The following is a 17664-nucleotide window of genomic DNA, read 5'->3' on the forward strand; positions in this document are numbered from 1 at the left end:
ATCATCTCATCACTGATAAATATGAAGCAAATCTTCATAAAATGCAAAAATTCTGTCTGAGGAAATGCATACTTCTGAACTGGGTCAGCTGGATCTCCCAACTAAAACACAGTGGCTGAAGGTCACATGACAATATATTTCTGTTGATTACCTAACCCGTGTGCACACTCTAAAGACGTGTTCCATCATACATGGGAGCCTTTTATTTTCTACATAGGAGGAGATAGTTTCTCGACCATCGCTAGGGGGCTGATGTAGGATTGACTTTGCTTTTCGTTTTTCTCATTCAACTTAATGCATTACCTGAGTCTCCTTTTATGTAAATAAGCAAGTATGTAATTTTGTAAAAGTCTGTGTCTGTGAGCTGAATTTATTGCTGTTTTTTTTTTGTTTTTGTCTGTCTTATTATATTTTTGAAAATCAAAAAAAGAGAATTGATCTAAAACACCAGCAGACTAACCATCTACATGAGTTTGTGCTGGCCTTCTTCTGCATCTTTGAAAGTGAAAATAACAAAAGACATGAGAAAGAACAAGAACAGGCAGTTGGGAAACCACACGGGGCTTTCCAGACTCAATAGTGTACGCAGGCTGCCTTCTTCATCCATGCAAAGTGGAGCTACTGTGGCTGAGATGTTCCACTTTAATAACTGCTCAAAGTTTCTTTCAAATAGTTGAGTTGATCTTGGCAGAATTACTGTAATGTGACACTTCCTCCACATCTTCTGACAGTTACCACAGGCCCAGCAGCACAATGTGGAACATGATGGTTCTGTAAGTGAGTAGAACAGCCTAAATATTCATTTACATCACTCTACATATGTGTCAGGTACATGATGTACACCTTTAAGTTGAAATCGTGTTTCAGAAAGTACTTGTGTAATGATAGCTGTGCCTGTGTAACAATGTAGTAATTACAAACAATTAAATGTGCTTTTATCAATATTATTTGCTTATGTTTATGCTATTTACCAGAACAGTTATGAAGGGTGTGTTCAGTATATGAATATGTTTCCAAGTACAAGATTATGTCAACAGTACATAAACATTTTGTACATGTCATTATCTGAGCCTGTGATAAAGGGAAACAGACTGTCGACAGTGAAAGATGATAGGATGAAAAAAGATGAAAAACTATATTATAACATCCTACACAGTGTGACATTCTTGTTTTGTAGCAAAACTATATACTAAAAATAATTTTTTTGCCACATAACATTAAATAACAGCAACAGCTGTAAAATGTGAAATTAGTTTTCACAACAGGGTTAGAGTAAATGACTGGTTCTAATGATACTAATTGATCAAATCACAATTAGACTTCGTGGCTCTACAGAGGTTGATAGAATGGAGCAGATTTAACTCACTGCTTCACTCAATCAACCTCTTTTTCAGCAGCGGCAGGCAGCTCTGATAAACGCATGCGAGTAGACAGGAGTTAAACTGGGTTTCATTAGAAGGTGGAGCCCTTGTGAAAAGTCTAGACACTGTGTTCTCAGGCTGTGGATAGAACAGGTTAACTCCTGTGAAGACATTAAATGACAGTCATATCCAATGTATTGATGAAATTTCAGACATAGTTCCCCTTACCTCAGAGTGAATCTGTCTAACTGACCAGATACTGTACCATTAGGAGAAGCTGTGCACTCTCTGTTTTACTTTAAGTACATTTTTTGGTAATTTTGGTAAAACTATTTACCTGCAAATGTCAATAAAACAGCATCCCTGAATTTATGGTTCAGAAACACTGAAATTTCTGCCATAATTAGATTAGATGTGTGCATAGTAGCACAAAGTAGCTTGTCATGGTGTGAAGCTTTGTTTAGTTATTTCCTGTTTTATTTTGTAAAAATCCCTGTTCCTGTGTATCCCTTGCTGCCCCTTTCCTCAGTTGGCTGCCTTCACTAGTTTCACCTGTGGCTTGACTCCCAAGTTCTTTGTGATACATACAGTCCTGCGTCCTGTCTTTTGTCAGTTCGTCCTGTGCCTCCCTCATATTAGACCTGCTGTTCATCTGCCTGAATTCTTCACTATGTTCATATGTTTTGTGCATTATTTACCTTATCCTCCTCGTCCATATACTGCGTAAATATAACATTCAGTTTCACTGCTATGTGGACGACACCCAGCTCTACCTTTACACCAAACCCACTTCCACCTTCCCTCCCACCTCCCTCTGTGACTTCCTCCAGGAAATCAAATCCTGGTTCTCCTCCAACTTCCTCAAACTCAACAGTGACAAAACTGAGGTTCTCCTCATTGAGTCCAAATCCGTTCTCACAAAAACTAACAGTTTCACCATTACCATCAACAATTCCACTTTCTCCCCTTCCACGCAGGTCAAGAGTCTGGGCGTTGTCCTCGACGGCACTCTGCCATTCCAAACCCACATCAATAACATCACTCGGTCTGACCCCTCCCTCACCCCTGTCAGCACCGCCATCCTGGTTCGCTCTCTGGTCACCTCCCACCTGGATTATTGCAATTCCCTTCTCTCTGGTCTCCCCCTCAAGTCTCTCCATAAACTCCAACTAGTTCAGAATGCAGCAGCCCGGATTATCACCAGGACACCTTCTCTCCACCACATCACCCCTGTGTTCCAACTTCACTGAATCACACACCGCATCATCTACAAAACCATTCTCCTAACCTTCAAGACCCTCCATAACCTCACCCCTGTGTACCTCACTGAACTCCTCCACATAAACACACCCAGCCGGACTCTCAGATCGTCTTCCTTCCTCAGCCTCGCCATCCCTCCTGCCCACATGACCACCATGGGCTCCAGAGCCTTCAATCGTTCTGGCCCCCGCCGCTGGAAATCCCTCCCACCTGACATCAGAAACAACGACACGCTGGACATTTTCAAATCCCATCTCAAAAGCCACCTGTGCAAACAAGCATACTCACTTTGACCATTCCTCTTCCTTCTTCTGTTGTTTTAAAATTGAAAAATTTCATTCTTTTAAATTTTTTACATCTTTAAGTTTGAAATTGTCAATGTGTTTTAACTTTGTTTCCTTTGTTCAGTGTCCTTGGGTGTTCTGAAAGGCACCTATAAATAAAATGTATTATTATCATTATTATTATTTAGGTTTGTTTTTTTTTATTCTTTTTGTGTTTGTGCTTGTTTGATGCAATACTTTTTGAATTTAAAAAAAAAAAATGTTTATTTGAATTTTTTTTAGAAAACAAACACAAACATAACATGAACAAAACAAAACAAAAGTAGCTCAGGTGTGACAAGACAATAACAGATTTTACATCAGACAGGAATTTACATAGGCAAGTTAGGCCAGTTTAGGAAATCCTAGTAATATGGGAGAAGAGAGTGTAGGTCCAATATATTTTAAGTATGGTTCCCAGACTTTATGAAAAGCATCCACTGTTGAGTGCAGCATACAGGTAATATATTCATTGGGGATACAGTCCATTGCGAGATTGTGCCACGATTTCTTTGTTGGGGTGGCGTCCTGGCTCCCAAAGAGCAGAATGTTCTTCCTTGCAGCAAATGTCAGTAATTTGAACAGTCTTTTATGCTTGCTGTTGGAGATATGAACATCGGGGAGATCGAGTATGAGGCACATAGGATCCAGCAGTATTGACTTGCCAAAAATAATGGATAGTTCATTTATAATATCAAGCCAATACCGCTGTAGTTTAGTACAAGACCAGAAAGAGTGTACATAATCACCAGTCTCAGTGTTACATTTCCAACACAGTGGGGAGGAATTAGAATCCAGTTTGTTTTTGAGAACAGGTGTAATATGGATGCAATGCACAATCCTAAACTGAACAGACTTGGCCCGGTTACAAACAGATATATCCATAGCGTGTGCCCACACTTCCTGCCAGGCCGCGTCATCTATAGAGATTCCCAGGTCTTTCTCTCAAGCTTCCTTGGTGGACTGGGAGGTTGGGGGTAGCCTGGAAATAAGTGCCCTATAGAAGATACTAATACGTTTCCTAGACATCTGAGAAGACAGGGCGCTTTCCACAGATGAGGCTGCACTATTAATTGTCAGAGTTGTGTCTTTTACGACAAAATGTCTGATTTGTAGATATCTGAAGAACTCACTCTTGTGTAGGCCATATCGCTGCTGTAACTTCTGAAAGGAGAGCAAAGTCTGGCCAGCAAACAAGTCTCCCAGTTTTGCTAGTCCACAGGTATACCAGGTTCTGAATCCTTGGTCTAGGCAGGAAGTCTGGGCCACCCAAAATAGGAGCAAGAGGAGATGTTAGGTGGACACAACCCTCTATGGATCTCCAAGCTTTAACTGTGCTTAAAGTGATGGGATCAGTACAGAGCTTCTTAATCACATTGGAATTATTCACAAATAATAGGTTAAACAGGGGACATTTGGTCTCAGAGGATTCTACATCAAGCCAAATGGAGGCTGGATCTTGTTTAAGCCATTCAGCTATCACCCATAGGTGAGCCGCAAGCTGATATAGTCTCACATTAGGAACATCTAAACCATCAGCCATTTGAAGCTTTGTCATCTTGAGTCTGGGTTTCCTTTTGCTCCAGATAAAAGCACTTAACCAGCTTTCCAGCACCTTAATAACCCTGTTTGATAAAAGAATAGGGATCATTTGCAATGGGTATAGCAATCTGGGCAGAATGTTCATTTTTATAAGAGCAACTCTGCCCGACCAGGAGAGGGGTAAAGGGGTCCAGTGATCCAAATCAGCCTTTATGGTGTCTAAAAATGAAACAAAGTTAGATTTATACATCTGCTCATATGTAGGTGTGATATACACTCCCAAGTAGGTGAAACCGGAGGGAGACCAACGAAAAGGAAAAGGCTCTGCCATGACTGGGACTGATGTTGTCATTCCCAGTGGCATAGCCTCGGATTTTCCTAGGTTGATTTTGTATCCTGAAAAGGCACCGAACAAGGAGATCAATTTAGTCAGACACAGAATAGATGTTTCAGGACGAGACAAGAACATCAAAACGTCATCCTCATATAATGGAATTTTGTGCCCTCTCCCACCAACCAAAATACCAGATATCAAAGCACTCTGTCTAACTGCCTGTGCCAAAGGCTCAATAGCTATATCAAAAAGCAATGGGCTGCGGGGGTCACCCTGCCTGTTACCTCGGTGGAGGAGGAAATTACTAGACCTCAGTCCATTGGTTAGGACAGCCGCAGTTGGAGAATTACACAGAATCTTGACCCAATTTGCAAAATTCCCGGCCAGGCCAAATTGTTCCAGAGCATAGTGTAGATATGACCACTCAATCCGGTCAAAAGCCTTCTCTGCATCAAGGGAGAGAACGAGGGCTGGGTTCTTGGAACTCTGTGATACCTGAATAACATTGAGGAGCCTTCTCATGTTGTCCTAACAGTGCCGACCCTTAATAAACCCAGTCTGGTCCTCCTTAATAATGTGTGGTAACACTTTTTCCAGTCGCATAGCTAATATTTTGGAAAGCAGTTTCTGATCGGCATTAAGTAACCAACCAACAAGCCCCTGTATTAGTTGGCACCAACACATCTCTGTTCAGCCGCTTATGGGAGCTGGTGAAGACAAAGGCATCGTTCACTCTATGAGAATTCAGTCTGTATATGCCCCAGTTAATACTCAGACACAGTTGGCAAAGGATGAAGTCTTAGGGCAAATAAAATGGAAAGGACCTGGCCCACTCTCTGTTGCTCCAGGTGCAAAATATTATTCTACCTGCAAAGTAGACAGACAGACTACTCCATCCAAAGATCTTGTATTGATTGATGCCCCCACTGCTCAGTCACTACCAGCTGGTGTGCTGGTACAGCCAGGTGTGCTCCCAGATGCTAATATTGACAGCAACAGCTTCACTGTGCTCATTCAGAATGAGTCCAAAAAGGCGACCTCCATACCAGTGGGAACTGTCATTGCAGAGATGTATGCTGTGGACACAGTCACCCCCATCCAACCAGCCAAGCCCCCAGCTGAAACCCAAAACTCTTCGACTTTGGAGACTCCCCAGTCCCTGAGGAGTGGAAGAGCTGGCTTCGGCAGAAGTTAGCTGAGAGGCAGAAAGTTTTCTCACTGCATGAGTGGGATGTCGGTTTGGCCACAGGTGTCGAACACCACATACGCCTGCATGCCACCCGACCTTTCAGGGAAAGGTCCAGGAGAATAGCCCCTGCAGATATTGATGACATGAGGCGACACATACAACAGCTGTTAGCGGCTGGGATTATAACAGTCCCGCAGTCCTTACGCCTCACCCATCGTTAATGTCCGCAAAAAGAATGGAGCTATAAGAATCTGCATGGACTACAGAACACTTAACAGCCGCACCATACCAGACCAGTACACAATGCCACGCATTGACAATGCCCTGGACTCGTTGTCAGGCAGCAAGTGGTTCTCTGTATTAGATCTGCGTAGTGGCTACTACCAGATTGCAATGACAGAAGAGGACAAAGAAAAGACGGTGTTCATCTGCCCTCTAGGCTTCTATCAATTCAAACGCATGCCACAGGGAATCACTGGAGCGCCTGCAACATTCCAGCGTCTAATGGAGAAAGCTGTGGGTGACATGCATCTCCTGGAGGCTTTGGTGTATTTGGATGACATTATCGTTTTTGGAAAAACTCTCGAAGAGCATGAGCAACATCTTCTCAAGGTTCTGGACAGACTTGAGGAAATCGGGTTGAAAGTTTCCATTGACAAGTGTCAATTCTGTCAGCCTCAAGTGAAATACGTTGGTCACATTGTGTCTGTGAATGGGATAGCCACTGATCAGGAGAAAGTGGAAGTGGTGAAACACTGGAAAGTGCCCACCCATCTAAAACCTCTCAAGTCGTTTCTTGGATTCTGCAGTTACTATCGGAGGTTTAACGCAAACTACTCAGCTATCATCCGCCCCCTCTCCGAGCTTACCAAGGGTTATGCACCCACTTGGCAGGACCCTAAGTCCAAAAGGAAAGCAGACTCAAACAAGGTCTACTTCAAGCCCGAAAGATATTCAGACAGCTCAAAACCTGGATCCAACGATCGGAACAGTCAAGAAAGCAATCGAGAACAATGAGAAATTGAATCACTAAAAATAACCCACCAGAGACTGTTTTGCTCCTCCGGGAAAGCAGCAAACTGGAGGCTAGGGACGGATTACTTTACAGATTGAAAGAAAAACCACGTGGAAGGCAGATCAAACAACTTGTCTTGCCATCAAGATATCGGCCTATGGTATTTAGATCTCTGCATGATGAATGCGGACACATGGGTGTAGAACGAACCAGAGAACTGATTGCAGACCGATTGTATTGGCCGCGCATGGCAGTGGAGATTGAGGAGTACATTCAAACATGTGGGAGGTGTATAACCAGGAAGACACTGCCTCAGCGTGCCTCACCGCTGAATCAGATAAGAAGTAATGGCCCCTTGGATCTAGTCTGTATTGACTTCTTACAGATAGAGCCTGATTCCAAAGGTGTTGCTAACATGTTAGTAGTGACGGATCACTATACACGTTATGCACAAGCGTTTCCTACCAGAGACCAAAAAGCTGTCACTGTTGCAAAAGTATTGTGGGAGAAGTATTTTGTGCACTACGGCCTGCCTGCACGGATACACTCTGATCAGGGCAGAGATTTTGAGAGTCGACTGATCAAGGAGTTCTTGTCCATGTTGGGGATCCGTAAATTGTGAACATCTCCCTACCATCCGCAAGGTGATGCACAACCAGAAAGATTCAATCGCACTCTTCTCGCAATGATTGGCACCACACAGAATACAGGGTATAAAAATCTGTTAAAAATGTATAAATAGTTGTATAAAAAAAAAAGGCAGTAAATTCATTTCGTTAAATTTATTTAAAAAATTGATTTAAATAGGGCTTTATGCTCATTAAAATTTGTCAAAATTGATTTAAAACAGTCTAAAATCGGTTAAAATACAAGGTCAAAACTGGTTTAAAATACATTCAGGGGATGAAATGTATAAAATTCATAAATAGAGTTTAAAAAGTTATTTATGTACGTTTACTATGTATTCAGAAGAGTTATGTTCCTTTAAAACCCCTAATATTCATGGGGAAAGTAATGTTTGGTTGGTTTGAAGTCAGGACGTGTAGACTGCTGTGCACCCTAACCTATTTTCAAGCCGAAATGTCAATCATTGTGTTTCTGTATTACCACTGGTTAGGGCTGGGAATAAAATCGATTTTATCGATTTATCGATTTTATAACTAAAATCGATTTTTATTTTACTAACTCGAGTGTTTTCCCATTGATCTGATATATATTTTCCCTGTTAGTTTCTTTTTTCGCGTTTCAGGCTTCACTTCACTCATGGGCTTCCGTAGCGCACCCCGCGCATTGCACAGTAAGAGACAACATGGCTGCCCCCGCGAGTAGAAAACAACTCTGTTCAAAGAAAGGAAATTGGAATTCTGTCATTTGGAACTGGTTCGGATTTGATCCAAGCGACGATCAACAGACCAAGCCGTGCTGCAAAACTTGTTTTAAGACTGTAGCAACTGGAAGTAGCAGCACGACAAACTTGTTTCAGCACTTAAAAAACAAGCACCCGGATGAGTGGGAGAAGAGCAAGCGGCTTCGACACGAAGACGGCACCCCGAGCACAGCTCCGCCAAAACAGACAACACTTGTTGAGAGATTCGCCAACTGTGTACCATATGACAAGAGTGGAGCCCTCTTTAAGGCAATTACAGAGGCCATCACTTTGTATATTGCCACAGACATGCTTCCCATTTATTCCGTGGAAAAGCGAGGCTTCAATCACTTGCTGAATGTTTTGGATGCGAGATACACCATACCCAGTCGAAGATATTTCGCTGATGTGGCGCTGCCTCAGTTGTATAGTAGTACTCGTCAAAAGATCCACAAAGAGTTGGAAGAGGTGGCTTTAAGCATTTTTTTGTCTTGCACTTTTTTTGGTAAGTGTAGTAGTAGTGTTATAAATCATAACATTATTTAATTTCTTAATCATTGTAAAATTTAAGCTATTAAGTTCTCTTGCACTTTTTTTAAAACTGGGTTATAACTTGAATTTTGAATGGCAAGGCCTTGAATTGTTTGCAATAAAACAAACTTTTGACAGAATATCTGTTTTTCTCAATCACTTATAAATGCGTAGAAAAAAATCGAAATCGAATCGAAAATCGAATTTTTTTTTTAAAAAATCGAAGATTTTTTTTTTTGGCAAAATCGCCCAGCCCTACCACTGGTGTATTAAAAAATTAACAGCCAATCCAAGCTTTTCCCTATGCTAAGGACAAGTGGCGCTGGTACTGTGATGGTTCAGGAAAAAATTCACTCGCTGTCGTGCTAAGAACGTAGCGGAGGCATCGTATTGTGGAGAGCATTTTAAGTGAAATATCTGAAGGTCGACTAACCGTGGTCCCGATATTTACTTTTGGTGTGATCTGCATGAAGGTAAATATGAGTGTGTAATTTGGTTTTTGTGCTATGACTAAAGGTTATAGTGATAAGGAGATGGATGTGTTACGCCATATGGCAGCTAGCTATTTAGCTTAGCGCACCATGTTAATGTGCTAAGATATCATACTGTTTAGTTAAGCATTGTGATGTTTTTGGTTAAATCCGATTTACGTTAATTCAACATGAAATAGCGAGTGATATTTTTGGCTAAAGCAAGTTAATGTGATCTGCGTAAGGAGACAGACATGGACGTTGTGGATGGAGAGGACGGACGGTCGGAGCATCGATAAGGCCCTGCTGTTTCTTCTTTGTTCTTTTCGCGGTCTTTTCTCCCCTGTGATTCCTGTGGACGAGTGATGAACTGCGCATCTTTTACCAGCTGCCCTTTGTGATTGCTTTTGCCCCAGTCCCCCCTGCTAAGCACACAAACTGCTCATTCGGATTTTGTAAGTACTAAAACTAACATTAATGTGCACAATTTTATTTAATGCTCTACCTTGAGTGAAGCGACCTCACAGTTTGTGGTCCCGCCGCACCCAAGCTCCGAGCCAGGCCTGCAACGGGTTTTTTTTTTAGTGTTCTGTATGTTTGGGGAGTGGATGTGTGTGTGTGTGGGCCCACAATTATAGGAAATGGTGTGTTGAATTTTGTTCTGACTTTTTTATGAAACTGATTTAAGAGGTATTTACCGATACTAGATTGGTTGTTTAGAAAGCACGTTTGATTTAAGAGGTATTTACAGGTACATGATTGGTTGATTTAATTGGATATCATTTGATTTAAAGGGTGTTTAAAAGTACATGATCTGTTGATTTAATTTCAGTGATTTAAAATCATTTGATTAAAAAAAAGTATTTAAAGGAATATGATTTGTTGATAAAAAGCCATCATTTGATTTGAAAAGTACGTTAAGTAAAAGGTGGTTAAAGGTGGTTAAAACTATTTAATTTGGAAGGTATATTGTTTAATTTTCTCAGAGATTTCACTGAATTACATTTATTTTATTCTGTATGATTTTTTTTTCTTTAATAAATGCCAGTTGACAAATTATTGTAAAAATTAAATGTTGAGTTGCTGGGGTTCTTAGTAGGTTAACTATATACATAAAGTGACACTGAACTCAGGCCCCATCCCATTGTACTAACCATTCAAGACATTATTTTATAGCTACGTGAGATAGGGGTTACACTACAAAACAATCACCAGATGCCAGTTCAGAAGATGCAGCAAATGCCTTAGTAAGAAAGTCGGGGGAGTAGCCAGGTGGGCAGTATAAATTCATTAATGTTATATGCTTTCCCAAAAGTACTCCTTTGACAATTACATAACTTGATTGTCTTAAACACAGGTAAGGCATCTGAATGCAAGTTTTTTACTGACCAGAATAACCACACCTCTGCCAAAAGAAGAATAGGAAACTGCAAAAACCTGCCCTACCCAGCCCCTCTGCAACTTAGTGACTTCCTTGTCCTCCAAATGAGTCTCCTGTAGAAAAGCAATGCAACCATCTTCTTTTTTAAGATACGACATTATCGCTAACCTCTTGGCTGGTTTTCGGAGGCCCCAAATGTTCCAGGAGCAGAGCTTAAAATGGTGTTTGGATTGGGGACTGTTCACCATACAAACAACTTTCAGGATCATAACAGTGAAAAGGTAGAAAACAAATGCTCAAAGAAATCCACCTGTTGCCCTTTCTCTGTGTCTTCTGCCAGGCAGGCAACCGGAATATTTAAGCGTCTGTTGTAGTTCTCCGCCATGTCCAAACTCTCTGTCAAAGCACTGAACTGCTTTTCCAGCTCAGCAATTCGGGGCTCGTGCATGGTGGCGGTATTTTCTGCAGCTAGCAGCCTAGCCTCTGCTTCGTCAAGCCAGTTACCAGCAGACTGGAGCGCCGCAGCATGTTTATTAATAGTCACAGCCAGAGGGCTAAGTTTTTCATCAATCACTTTTTATAATGTTAGCCATCATGAGACTCAGAGCCTTAGCGAGAGCTGGGTCCAGTCCGTCGGAGATGTCAGAATTGGCCTGGTCACCATCTTGAGAATCCTGTCCGGGTTCAGAGAACACGTCCTTCTTGTCTTTGTTTGCTCGAGTTCTTCCCATGCTATTGAAAGACTGAACATGCGACACTCAACACAAAAAATGCTCCCATGTACGGTTGAAAACAGGACAAATGAGTTTATACAGCCAAGTGGCGCGGAGCTCAGACCAAAACACTGTGATCACCTTGCCGCCGTCACATGACCCCCTTTTTGAATTTTTAAAAATTATTTATTAAGATTAAAAGCTTGCCTTTTGTTTTTGAAGACCTACCTCTAATGTCTGCCTTTGGGTCTTTGCTCATCAATCCATGACACAGCTGCATTATTTACAAGTAACTTACAGGCTGAGTGCAATAAAGGTAATTTAGGCTAACTTATTTTATATTATAAATATACTTATTCTGTGCAGCAAAATTTAAGTAATAATCCACTCAACACAGTGTGATTTATCAGAGTAAACAGTATTTGGACTTCTGCTGATAATCTAAATGTATAGACAGCTGTGATAGTGCTAGATTCATCTGAGAATGACTGTTTTGTTCCCCAAGATTTTGCTGTGAATCTGTGCAACAGCTCAGGTGTTTGCTGTGTAGAAAAGCCTTTAGGTTTAACTAGTATCTGATATCTTAAACTCCTGTCCTTCCCATTTTTTGGGTGAAGAAAACATATCTAGACCGTCTCGTATATTCTCCCCATAAATGCTAGGTTTACTGTGCCTGCACCACCACATCCATTTAGACTATTTAAATGTATTTTCTATGATTTCAACCTTTTATGTGTATGAGCACACCATCATGTCATTTAATATTCTTGCCAGGACAGAACATGCTCAGAATGTGTGGGAGGGAACCACAGCTAAATTTAGCCCTATGCTACAAACATGTACATGAGGGCTCTGTGCTCCTCCCAAACCCCAAGAGTAACACCCACTCCTCACTTGCACCACACTCACAATCAGACAGAGATAAAAGTTAAAAGGTAAACTTGTTCATATGACATACTGTGATTTCAATGAAAACATGGCTGTAAGACATTTTGAGCAGCATAACAGAAGTTGTGACTTTTGATTAATGTGATCAGAACTCAGTCACCACCCTGGTCCTGACTGAGGGAGAGACAGAACCAAACAAGAAAGAGTGGATGCTGAAAGAAGGTTTAAACAATGTCATCGGTCTTAGAACTGTCATTAATAAATCTATCATTTAGTTTTACTGGCTGCCAGTCTCAAGAAAGGAGGTCATCTGCCGTTCCAATCCAGTCTCCCAAAAAATCTTTATATCGTCATAAGGAGGTGATTGAAGTGGTTTGTGGGTTTGCAAAATAGGGATCAACTGATAACTGGTCCGACTGATTACTCAGTTTGATGTTTGCCATTTTTTCATTGACTGATTATCATTAAATGAATTAAATGAGCCGCTTTGGTGCCATTGGTTCTCTCTCATTCTCGCTGTGGTCTCAAGCAATGTCCTGCCTGCAGCTCTGTCTAATTGGTTACATGTCACAAGTAACAGCCAATCACTGAAAACTATCGTTTACACAAGGGGGCAGACCAACACATAAGCAGAGCAGAGTCTGGAAAGTGAGGCAGCAGATACTGCTAAAGTTACAATAAACACAGCAATCTTCCACAAACAAGCTTAGTTTCCCTGTCACACACAAAACACTCCCAATTCTTACTGGATGTCAGCGCAGGAGGAGGAGGAGACTGTTGAATTTCAGTTGATCTCACAGTGAGCAGTAGAGCACTGTGCCATCACATGATGCTCTAATGGGGGCTGAAGGGCTGAAGCAGAGAGCCAGTACACAGTAATGTGAGGGATCGAGGACATTGTTGGAAATCTGGAGCTTATCCACCTCAGACATTCAATCTGACTTCAGACAAATTGTTCAAGCCCAACACAAACCAGGATTTGTCTCACTGAACAAAAAAGGAACTCAGCAAATGTAAAAAATGTAAAATATCAATAGAAAGTATTACTTTTAATGTGTAGTTTATCTAATCTTGGTCTTTAAAATACTGCAAAAACATGCTCATTTTTAAAATCAAAAGTGCCACCCCAGTAGCTCAACAGCTTGAGTGACCGGCCCATTAACAGAGGCTATAGCCCCGATGCAGCAGTCGTGGGTTCGAGCCTGACCTGTGAGCATTTACTGAATGTCTTTCCGCCACTCTTCTACTCATGTTTTCTGTCTCTCTCCCCACTGTGCACTTTAATAAAGACAAAAAGGCCAAAAAAACTTTTTAAAAAGTAAATTTTGATAAATCGTGATACAAAGGTGGTGTTTTTCTTACATTTGATCCACATTTTTGTAGCCTAATTATAAAACATACCTCTACCAGTAGCAACTGCTACTCAGAACCATACAACTTACAATTTTATAAAGAGATAAAATTAATATTGAGCAGAAATGAGTCTGTCCCTCCACAGCAGTAGCAGTTTATTTATTATTTATTCCCACGAGGGGAAATTCTGATTTTCGTATCTCTCCCCAATTGGGGGAGAGCGACAGGTCAGCCGCGGTACAGCGCCCCTGGAGCAGGAAGGGTTAAGGGCCTTGCTCAAGGGCCCAACAGTGGCCGCATCGGGGCTTGAACCTCTGACCCTCTGTTCAGTAGTCCAGAGACTTAACCGTTGCGCCATCACTGCCCCTTATCATGTGGCCTTTAGAAAATTAATGGCCCACAGCTGCTCTTCTTGATGAACATGTCCAACAACGTGATCCTGTCCCCCAAAATATCCAAAAATTTCAGCAAGTCCTTCATCAAAAGTGGGACGTTGTTCCACAGACCAGCATCAACCTCATTACCTCTATGCACTGCTATTGTGTGGCACATTAGACTTTTCTTTCAATCTGATATTCATCTGCAGACCTTCAGTAAGTTTGATAGGCTAGATATGCGCAGGTGTGTATGTGCGTGCGTGCATGCGCTAACGAATAACAGCAAAATATTTCATGACAAAGCACATCAAAATTGGACTGAATCCAGAGACAGGACACACCCTCATTAGGCAGGCTACTTTCGAAAACAAAAAGTCCATTGGAAGTGCTGTAATTTACATATATGCCGCACAGACAGTCAGTTTTGTATTACCGAATGACATACAATAGAACTCCATGTTGTTCTATATGCAACAAATGTCGTGCATTGCAACCATAACCCTCAACACCTGAGGTATGGCCTGTGGGCCCCAACTGACCATCAGTCTGTCACAAAGTCTACAGAAAATTAGGGATCAAACAAAAATATTTATGCTAATCATCTTAGGCTAAACCCTCCCTCATTACACAAATAGATATTACCTGAAATATTAACATCCACTAAGCTTTCACGATTATATGGTTTGGTGTAGAAAGGTCAGATTACTCACTTATTGCACATTTGAACATGTAGTGAAGTAGGAATTTGCACAACACTGTTCACAGTTGCAGATCTACAAAACTTTACATGAGGTGGCAAAGGGGTCACAAGATGTTTCTGCAGGGTTACATGAGCGCATGGAGTAGAGTTGCTGCTCCTTGGGTCAAAAGGATCCAGCTGAGGTTTCTCAAGCATCTTATTAGCATTCATCTGGAGTACCTTCCTTTGGAGGTTTTCCAGGCACGTCCAGGTTTCCTGTTTACATTCAAGCCATAGCACAACTCAGAAGTTGTCAGCTCTCGCACTGCTGTCCATGACATTACATCAAGAAAAAACAAGCCCAACATGGTACTACCAAAGTGCTATCTGGTCACAGCAGGAAACGTCTTTCTACCCCATGAGATGACCGTGCACTCATCCGTTCCTGTGTCAGGAATCGTCGTCAGACCTCCAGGGACCTTAAAAATGAGTGGACACTGTCCTGTGACTTGTTCGGCAAGTACAGTTGGAAAGCGACTTCTTGAAGCTGGTCTGAAGTCACACAGGGCACGGAAAAAGCCCCTTATCAATGAAAGGCAGAAGAAAGCCCAGTTACTCTTTGCTGGGGATCACAAGGATTGGACTGTTGATGATTGGGCTAAGGTTCTCTTCAGGAATGAATCCAATTTTCAGTTGATGCCCACTCCAGCCAACTTACTGGTTAGGAAGAAGCCTGGAGAAGCCTACAAACCAGACTGTCTTGCCCCTACAGTAAAACATCAGTGACCATCTGGGGTTTTTTCAGTATGCAATTGTGTGAAGGGCGAATCAACCAGGTCATGTACAGGGCTACTCTTGAAAATAGTCTTCTTCCAACAGCTGGAAAACTCTTTCCTGCCTCCAATGACTGGATTTTCCAACAAGACAATGCCCCTTGCCACACAGCAAGGTCAGTTAAAACCTGGATGGAGAACCAGAACATTGGAACCATGCTTTGGCCTGCTCAATCACCAAATCTAAATCCAATTGTAAGCCTGTGGAAAATTATCAAACACAAAATGGAGAACCACAAGCCCAAAAACAAAGCAAATTTGTATGAATTTGCGCGACAGGAATGGGATGCTGTGACAGCAGAACAATGTCAGAAGCTGGTGGAGAGCATGCCAAAACGCATGGCTGCAGTCATCAGAAACAATGGTTATGCAATCAAGTATTAACTCCTGTGTGTATCATGTGACTAAAACAGACAGAAAAGAAAACATGGGATGCCTAAAAGCACTGCTTTTGGCAGTACAATGCCATAGGTATTGATGTAAGAACTTAAGTGATTTTGGTTATTACCAAGAAAATCATGGAAAATGTCTAGATATGAGCTCTGAAATTAAACTGTTATCGGCTATTTTTGTTGTTATCATTACATTTGTCCAAGAAAATGTGCCTAGTTGAAGCAGGCATTAAAATGAACAAGAAGTTGAAGAAAACAAGGGTGGTCTAATCATTTTTTCCATGACTGTATTTTACCTGGTGTGGGAACACCTCAAGATCCCTCAGGAGGAACTGCAAAGCATTGCTGGTGGGACGGACATCTGGAAATACCTGCTTAGCCTGCTGCCACTGCAAGCTGACCCCAGATAAGCAGAAGAAATAGTACCTCGATAGGTAAATGGATTCAACAAAACATCCACAAATGTACTTTAGCATATTTATTGTCATGTTATTTTAATACACATTTCCCCAGCTTTCACAGAGACTGGAAAATGTAACAACAGATCACAACTGTGTTTCTGCAAAAAACTTCCCAGCTCTTACTGGCACTGCACTACCCATCAGCTCACATCTGACAACTTTTTAAGACAACTCAAGCGAGGGTTGATATGTTGTACAACAAAATGTTTCATAAACACATCAGAATCAATGCTGTCATTAGGGAACATATTTCTCAGACAGTCACTCGTAATATTCAAACCATGGCCAAGAACTGTACCAAGCTTCGTTTTGCTACTCCATGTAGTGTTCTAAGGAATGTGTTCAAATGAAGCAGAACTGTTGCATCATCTTTGAATTTTGCTTTTAAAAAAAGACAAAACAAAGTGGCACACCTTTTTGTAAATGATTACAATTGACAAGAGTTCATCTCTCTTATGGCTCTGGGTAAGAAAGAGTTTCTGTCGGTTTGTCCATGATTTGATGAACCTAAAGCATCTACCTGGGGATAGTGCTTCAAACAGACGATGGCCAGGATGTGTTGGCCCTTTGGTTTACAGAATCGGTCAAAAATAAAGAGCTGAAGGCAGCTATCATGGCAACCTGGGCATCCATTACACCTCAGCAATGGCACAGACTGACTGCCTTCCTGCACACCGCACTGCTGGAGAAATTCAAACAAAGGCTGTGTCAATCAAGTATTGACAGAGCATATCTGAACATACCGTAAGCACCATTTTTGCAGTCCTATTATAATTTAAGAAATTATCATCTTTGGTGCTGAAATGCAGATTTTTGTAAATTGAGATGGTTAAAGTGTTCGACTTAATTATTATCCTGTTAGGCTTCCGTAGGCTTGTAAATGCAGCCATGAAGAAGAATGTGGCCGGGAGTTGTTATGTTTTTGTTTTCAGTAAACAAACAGGAGCGGAGCAACACGGTAGTTTTACCGTTGTCATTGTCATTGTCATCATTATCTTCGTTTTTGTGATGATGTTGCTTAATAAAGTGCGCAAAATGATATCTCGCCCCTCGCTCAAGAAGTGGTTATGGAAACAAGAAAGAGAAGAGAATTAAGGAAAGAGCTACAGAACTTAAGATAACCACTACATTAAGTAAAACTACCTGGCTCACTAACAAGACAACTGCATCGTCATGAAGTCACAGTAAACGGTAAA

The 17664-nt window shown here is 41.5% G+C and overlaps 1 protein-coding gene across 2 annotated transcripts in view; it reads right to left on the reverse strand.

Annotated features, from left to right (window-relative positions):
* Positions 1-17664, reverse strand: part of LOC111577493 (kinase suppressor of Ras 1-like) — a 93268-nt gene that overhangs the window by 66484 nt on the left and 9120 nt on the right. Inside the window, exon 2 of one of the 2 annotated variants that reach the window (XM_035954457.2) lies at positions 16304-16403. The exons of the other annotated variant lie outside the window; for it this stretch is intronic. The gene's annotated coding sequence lies outside the window, so the exon portion shown is untranslated. The remainder of the gene's footprint in view (positions 1-16303; positions 16404-17664) is intronic. 2 annotated transcript variants of the gene reach the window in all.

The sequence above is a fragment of the Amphiprion ocellaris genome, chromosome 7, assembly GCF_022539595.1.
Source record: "Amphiprion ocellaris isolate individual 3 ecotype Okinawa chromosome 7, ASM2253959v1, whole genome shotgun sequence".
Classification (NCBI taxonomy): domain Eukaryota; kingdom Metazoa; phylum Chordata; class Actinopteri; family Pomacentridae; genus Amphiprion; species Amphiprion ocellaris.